The sequence below is a fragment of the Cebus imitator genome, unplaced genomic scaffold (assembly GCF_001604975.1).
Source record: "Cebus imitator isolate Cc_AM_T3 unplaced genomic scaffold, Cebus_imitator-1.0 Scaffold68, whole genome shotgun sequence".
Classification (NCBI taxonomy): Eukaryota; Metazoa; Chordata; class Mammalia; order Primates; family Cebidae; genus Cebus; species Cebus imitator.
In genome coordinates, this window is record NW_016107383.1 from 9,195,042 (window position 1) to 9,201,745 (window position 6,704).

General features: G+C 52.2%; 1 protein-coding gene across 1 annotated transcript in view; it reads right to left on the reverse strand.

Moving 5' to 3' along the window:
- Window positions 1-6,704, reverse strand: part of CUNH8orf76 (chromosome unknown C8orf76 homolog) — a 51,553-nt gene that overhangs the window by 13,302 nt on the left and 31,547 nt on the right. Inside the window, exon 6 of the transcript XR_005200705.1 lies at window positions 1,425-1,688. The gene's annotated coding sequence lies outside the window, so the exon portion shown is untranslated. The remainder of the gene's footprint in view (window positions 1-1,424; window positions 1,689-6,704) is intronic.

Genomic DNA, 6,704 nt, shown 5'->3' on the forward strand with positions numbered 1-6,704 from the left:
AAAGAAAGAAAGAAGAAAAGAAAAAGGAAAAGGCACTAAAAATCATTGCCATGATTCAGTGTTCCCAGGCCTCAGGCCATCCACTCGCCGACCCCCACCAGTCCTTGGGTTCCCCTCTGTAGTTTGACCTGTGCAGCACATTCCAGAAGTTTCCAGGGAGGTTGTGGGGCAGCTAGAGAACAAAATCATGAAAACTGACTCCCTGTCTTCCATCCAGGGCTTTCATAGTAATGGTCCCCAAAACTCTGTAATAAGAAGCGGCAAATGCAGCCCGTTTTACAATAGGTAAACTGAGGCACCAAGCGGTAGATGGTAGGTTGGTACTTCTGGTTCCCAGTGCCCAGGAATGGTTCACTCCCAAGAGATTCAGCAAAGAAAGACTGAAGAGAAGGTGTAGGAACGTTCTGAATGTTTCAGGAGAGTAGTGGAAACCTCTCCTTGGAAAGGCTAATACTGGGGTATCCCTGGGCTGGATGAGTTAGGATAAGGCCCCAGAACCCATATCTGTGAGTTGTATGGGGCTGTCTGAAGCTGTAGCCGCCAGGGATAGAGCCAGCTGAGGAGTGGGGGTTGGGTTGGACAAGGCAGTTTAGTAGACTCAGATTCTTGCTTCAGAGAGCCTTGGCCTGGCCTGCAGGTCCCTGGAGTCTAGGCTGGACCTGGGAGCTTGAGTTGTCAGTGGCCAGGACCCCACCACGGTGCCCATGCCAGTCTTGAGCAGCAGGGAGGACTCAGCTGTCCCCAGATCTAGGTGCCTCTGTCCATCCTGGTCATCTCCTGAAGAATAAATGCTGAGCCTCACAAGCCCCATCATTCATTCTTTCTCAATTCACAGTGCCCCTCTTTGTTCCTGGGATGGTGCTAGGTCCTGAGGGCACAGCGTAGCTGAGTGCAAAGAAATCTAGGATGCTTAGAAAGCCTACAGGAGGGGCCGCTCTCAGTGGCTTACGCCTGTAACCCCAACACTTTGGGAGGCCGAGGTAGGTGGATTACCTGAGGTCAGGAGTTCGAGACCAGCCTGACCAATATGGTAAAACCTCGTCTCTACTAAAAATACAAAAATTAGCTGGGTATGGTGGCGTGTACCTGTAGTCCCAGCTACTAAAGAGGTTGAGACAGGAGAATTGCTTGAACCCAGGAAGCGGAGGTTGCAATGAGCTGAGATTGCACCAGTGCACTCCAGCACTGGGCGACAAAGCGAGACTCCATCACGGAAAAAAAAAAAAGTGAGAGAGAACATAGAGTAGGGGTGGCTGGCCCTGTGGTGGGTGGGACATAGAGGAAACTTCCCAGAGAAAGTGACAGTTAACCCTGCACCTCAGGTGTGACAGCGGGGTCAGTGGGATGTGACCCATGCTGGGGAGTCAGAGGGGAGCAGGTGGCGACTCCCATTTCCATGCCCTCACCTGCCACCCACAACTCACCTCAGCAATGTCTTCTCCCTCCTTGGTTTTCAGCTGGGAAGATCAGCCTGCTCTGTGGAGGGCTGAGAGCACAGCGCTCTTCCTCCTGGTGGCCTCTGACCCCAACAGCCTGTGGCATCCTCCCCGGTCCCGTCTGCCCATCCATCCCTCTGTGCCATTTCTCCTCTGCTCCCAGCATGGTCAGGGGCACCTTGGTTTCTGATTTCTTTTATTATTATTATTAATGATTGTATTTCTGTCCTTCACTTTTTTCCTCCTTAGTTCCTGAAAGTAAACAAAACAAACAAACATACAAAAAACGCTTTGGTCCTGGTAGCTTTCTCAACCCCAGCCCTGACCCTGTTGTTTCGCAGCTGACGGCTGAGATGAGGTTAGAATGATCTGCCCCAGCTGAGCATTCCAAATTGGATTTCACCATCTGCTGAGAAAATTTAAGGAAGGCAAAGCTTGCCAGGTGACAGAAGTTCCCAGGCTCAGCTTTTTAAGGGCCTCAGCCTGTGCCTGTGTCCAGCTCAGTCCTGGCGGACAGGGGAGAACCGGCGGGTGGGAAGAAGCCCCCCACTCCTGACCACTCTCCATCAGCAGTCTCCCCTCCATGGCGGCCTTTGTTGAGAAGGGTGCAGTTTCTCCTTTCCTGGGCACCTGTGATGTGTCACATGCTGCCTGCTGGGAAGTTAGGTGGGGGTTGCCCTGGCGAGTGGAGCATGAGCTGGGGGTTGCTTCTGGGAGAAGCTTTGAGAGCCTGGGTGCAGGCTGCCACATAGAAGCGGCTCTCCAGTGGAAGCCCTCTTCTGCCAGCCCGGGGTCCTAAGCAATAAGCAGAATTCCCCACTCCCACCCCACCACCCCCCACGGATATGTAGTGAGCAAGAAATAAACCTATGTTGTTTAAGCCGCTGTGATTTGGGGGTTGTTTCTTCCTGCACCGTGATCTAGCTTTACCCGAGCGATACAGCCTCTGAGACGCCCCAACTCCAGGCTGGGCCATTGCTCTGGATTCGCAAGGCCCCCCACAACCATTTCCACCAGAGGATTAGGGGTGGTTTTACACACCTGGCAATTGTGAGTCTGAATGCCAGAACAAGTCCTTAGCCCACTTTCAAATCCTATAAAACCTGGTAGTGTTCTGTCTTTAATTCGGCTACGAGTTATAATCACACCTGTAGATCCCTCACCGGGGCCTGCTTGCTAGAGTGTCGCTCCGTGTCTTTAAACATATGGAATCTCAGCTGGGCGCGGTGGCTCAGGCCTGTAATTCCAGCACTTTGGGAGGCCGAGGCAGGTGGATCACGAGGTCAGGAGATCAAGACCATCCTGGCCAACACGGTGAAACCCCATCTCTACTAAAAATACAAGAAATTAGCCAAGCGTGGTGGCATGCGCCTGTAGTCCCAGCTACTCCGGAAGCCAAGGCAGGAGAATCCCTTGAACCCGGGAGGCAGAGGTTGCAGCAAGCCGAGATCGCGCCACTGCACTCCAGCCTGGGCGACAGAGCAAGACTCCATCTAAAAAAAAAAAAAAAATATATATATATATATATATATATATATGGAGTCTCTACTACAGAGTGAATTTCAACGGCCACAGCTTAGCATCTCCCATGTGCCAGGCACGGTGTCACCTCCGGGACTTGCATCTGTCAGCCACAAATAACTCCCAGGATGAGATCGGGCTGGGAGGGACTTGCATGTGAACAACCACCATGAAGAACGTGAGAGAATGAAAGAAATACTATGATCGTCATGTCCTGGGTCAAGCGCATCTGCAAACCAGGGACTTGGGATCACAGGACCTACCTACAGGACTGTCAGCCAACATGGGTGGAGGTGTGGGTTGCTAATGATCAACCCTGCTCCTCAGATCCCCTCTCTCCTAGGAATGACCTGCGACTGCCCTTGGTCCTCATCAGATCCTGCTCTCCTGTCTCTCCATGTACATCATAATAGCCTAGAGGCTACAGATATCTCTGTGGAGCCACAGGATGCTACAGCGATGCCACAGACAGTCCCAGCGCACAGGCAATGCTCCCTGATTGGACACTGCTGAGGAGCTTTGCTCCCACAGGGGAGGCGAACACTCAGATACCCCGAGACCACCTTCACTCTGTCCCTCCAGAATGCAGGGGAGGAAGGGCTGCCCCACCTTCACTTAGTCCCCCTGCTGGCCTGTCATGAAAATGCCAAAGCAGCTTCAAATATTTCAGGTTTGTTGTTGTTGTCTTGCCCAGGCTGGAGTGCAGCGGCACGATCTTGGCTCACTGCAAACACTGCCTCCTGGGTTCAAGTGATTCTCCTGCCTCAGCTTCCCGAGTAGCTGAGATTACAGGTGCTCGCCACCACGTGTACTGATTTTTGTATTTTTTGTAGAGACAGGGTTTTGCCATGTTGGCCAGGCTGGTCTCGAACTTCCGATCTCAGGTGATCCACCAGTCTCAGTCTCCCAAAGTGCTGGGGTTACAGGCATGAGCCAGAAGTGAAACTTAGGAGGGGGCAGGAGGGAGGGAGGCCTGTATAGTGCAGCGTGGTAACAAGGGCTGAGGCTCTCGAAGAAGCTTCAGGAAGGAGGTAACATCTGAGTTGGACTTCAGGAGAGGTGAGGGTTTGCAGCAGGCTCGGTGGAGAATGAGAGGTGCCACGTCAGCGTCCGCAGCGGAGGGATAGGGAGAGCAAAGGCAGAGAGGACGTGGAGGCTGGTGGGCCAGGTGAGCAGCAGGAAGGGAGGTGGCAGGGAATGGGGCTGGCAGGTGAGCTGGGAAAGTGAGTGACATCATGAGGTGACATTATGAGGCCCCATCTATGCCCTGGTAAGCAGCTTGGCTGTAGTCAGAGGGAAAGCTTGTGAACAGGGAAGTGGCTGGTGTTGGGCCATACTTTAAAGGGCAAATCTGATTTACTATCTACACATTACACTATCTTTGAGCTTCAAGCGATATGTGTTGTCTGGGCCTAGGAGAGCCCCAGGTACCAGTGCTCACCTGGAAGGTGGAGGTGAACTCAAGACACCCAAGAAGAGGTGCCTTGGGGATCCACACTGGTGGAGAGGGCGTCACCCTTAGCAGCTCCCTTCCATGCTGAACAGAGCTGAGCTCTTTCTTCCCCAAGGCTCTGCCCTCTGGCTGGCATACCCTGCCCATCTTTTGTGTGGCTGGCTCCTTCTCCTTTCTAGGGCTCAGCACTGATGTCTCCCCTCACAAAGACCTTCCCTGGCCCCTGTCACTGCTCCATGTCATTCTCTCTCGGTCCAACAAACCACAGATCAGGGCAGTGCCAGTCCCAGATGCAGCGAGGCTCTGGACACCTTCGTGTGAGCTGAGGGCCAGAACCTTTTTCTTTCCCCTGGCAGGCCACATTTGTGATGAAATATATGAATGCAAGCCCCTTTGAAGCTGAACCCAAGGTTGGCTTCCCTACACCCACACCTCCAGGGCTCCACACCCCTTTTTAATTGCAAATCCAGGATTTGGAATAGGATATTCAGCGGGGAAACCACTGCATGAGGCCCATCCTGATTAAGAAGGATAATCTGCTTTACTCAATCTCCAAAGTCAGGTGTTGGTATTATCCAGATACACCCTCACAGAAACATCTAGAAGAATGTCCAACTATCTGGGCGCTCCATAGCCCAGTCGAGTTGAGACATGAAATTAACCATCACAAGTCTACCTGGCGTCTGTGCACAGCTCCTTAAACTTTTAATGCAATTGACTGGTGTCCTTACAAAAAGAGCAAATTGGACATGCAGGGAGACCCCAGGGGCACAGGCACACAGAGGGGTGGCCATGTGAAGGGGCAGCAAGAGAAAGGAGAACGGCCATCTGTGAGCCAAGGGGAGCGGCTAAGGAAGAACCTCGCCCTGTGGACACTTTGGTCTTGGACTTCCAGCCTCCAGAACTGTGAGAGAATGGATTTCTGTTGTGGAAGATGCCCATTCTGTGAGCTTATGTTCCAGCATCCCTAGGAACACACTGCCCTTTCAATCACAAACAGGCAGAGCCCCCACAGAGGATTTCCTTGCTCTTCCCTTTCCTCTGGGCTGCTTTGTGTATGTAGTTGGTGGCCTCTCCCTCACCTCCAGTGTTTGCATTTCTTATTCCTCCACATTCCTGAAAATCAGTAGATCGGCCTGCTTGTATTTTTCCTGGGAGACTGGGAAGATAGGGCTCCATGAGCTTGGGGAGTCTTCACTAACCACCATGTCAGTGGGAGAATCTAGAAATCTCTGTTCTCAAGTCAAGTCCACCAGCCTAGAAAGTGTCTGTGTGAATTTGTGAATGGCGCCCTCGCCTGACTCAGGGAGTGGGCCTTAGGGGAAGGTGGCCTTGGCAAGTATAGCCATGGTGGACTTCAGCTTTCCTGGCCCGCAGCCCTGTGCATACATGCCATCACCATCACGCTGCACATCTGCGCTGGGCCCCTTCATCTGCCCCGTGTGGCCCATCATGGTTTCATGTTCTCCTTCACCACATACTACAGAGGAAAGAAGGATGGAGTGTCCTGAGAAGCAATGCCTGGCTCAGGCAAAATACGGTGAGACAGCAAGAGCAGGCTGTGTTTATGTGCACACGTGTCTATGATATTTACATCCTCTAATCACAGTTATTCCATCACACAGACATTCTTCAGGAGGAAGCTGGGAAAGGGAGTGACCATTTCTCTGTGTCCACTGGCTTCTTGGATCAAGTTCAGAAAGTGAACAGCCACGCAAAAGACGGGCAGGGCATGCCAGCCAGAGGGCAGAGGCTTGGGGAAGAGCCTGGCTCTATTCAACATGGAAGGGAAGCTGCTGAGGGTGACGCCCTCTCCAGCAGTGTGGCAGAGCCTTGGGAAAGGCACTATGAAGCTGCCATTTATTCCTTCTTCCGTTTTGTTTTGTTTTTTTTTTTCTATTTTTCTCTATACTGCTCAGCCAGATGAAGCTGCCATTTAAAACCATCTTTTAATCAATGGTGGCCTTGGATTTGTTTTGTAGAGATTTTTTTCCCAAGGTTTTCCTAAAAGGAGGCACGTTCTTTTGAAACACGGTACTGTGCAGGGGCAGGGCCACCTCTGGCTCTGGTCGTGGGGCTCGGTGGGGACGGGCCATGCTCTTGTGGCTTGCCATGCCTCAGGCTGCCTCTGCAAGGGCCTGACCTCCAGGAAGGCACAATGGCAGAAGCCACTGCATGTCCACGGAGCTGAGCTCCACCACAGAAAGCAAACCAGAGACACTACCCTAGAGCTTATGATCTGGCCAGTAGGAATCAGACAATGAATTAATTACAATTCCAATAAGCACTTTGTA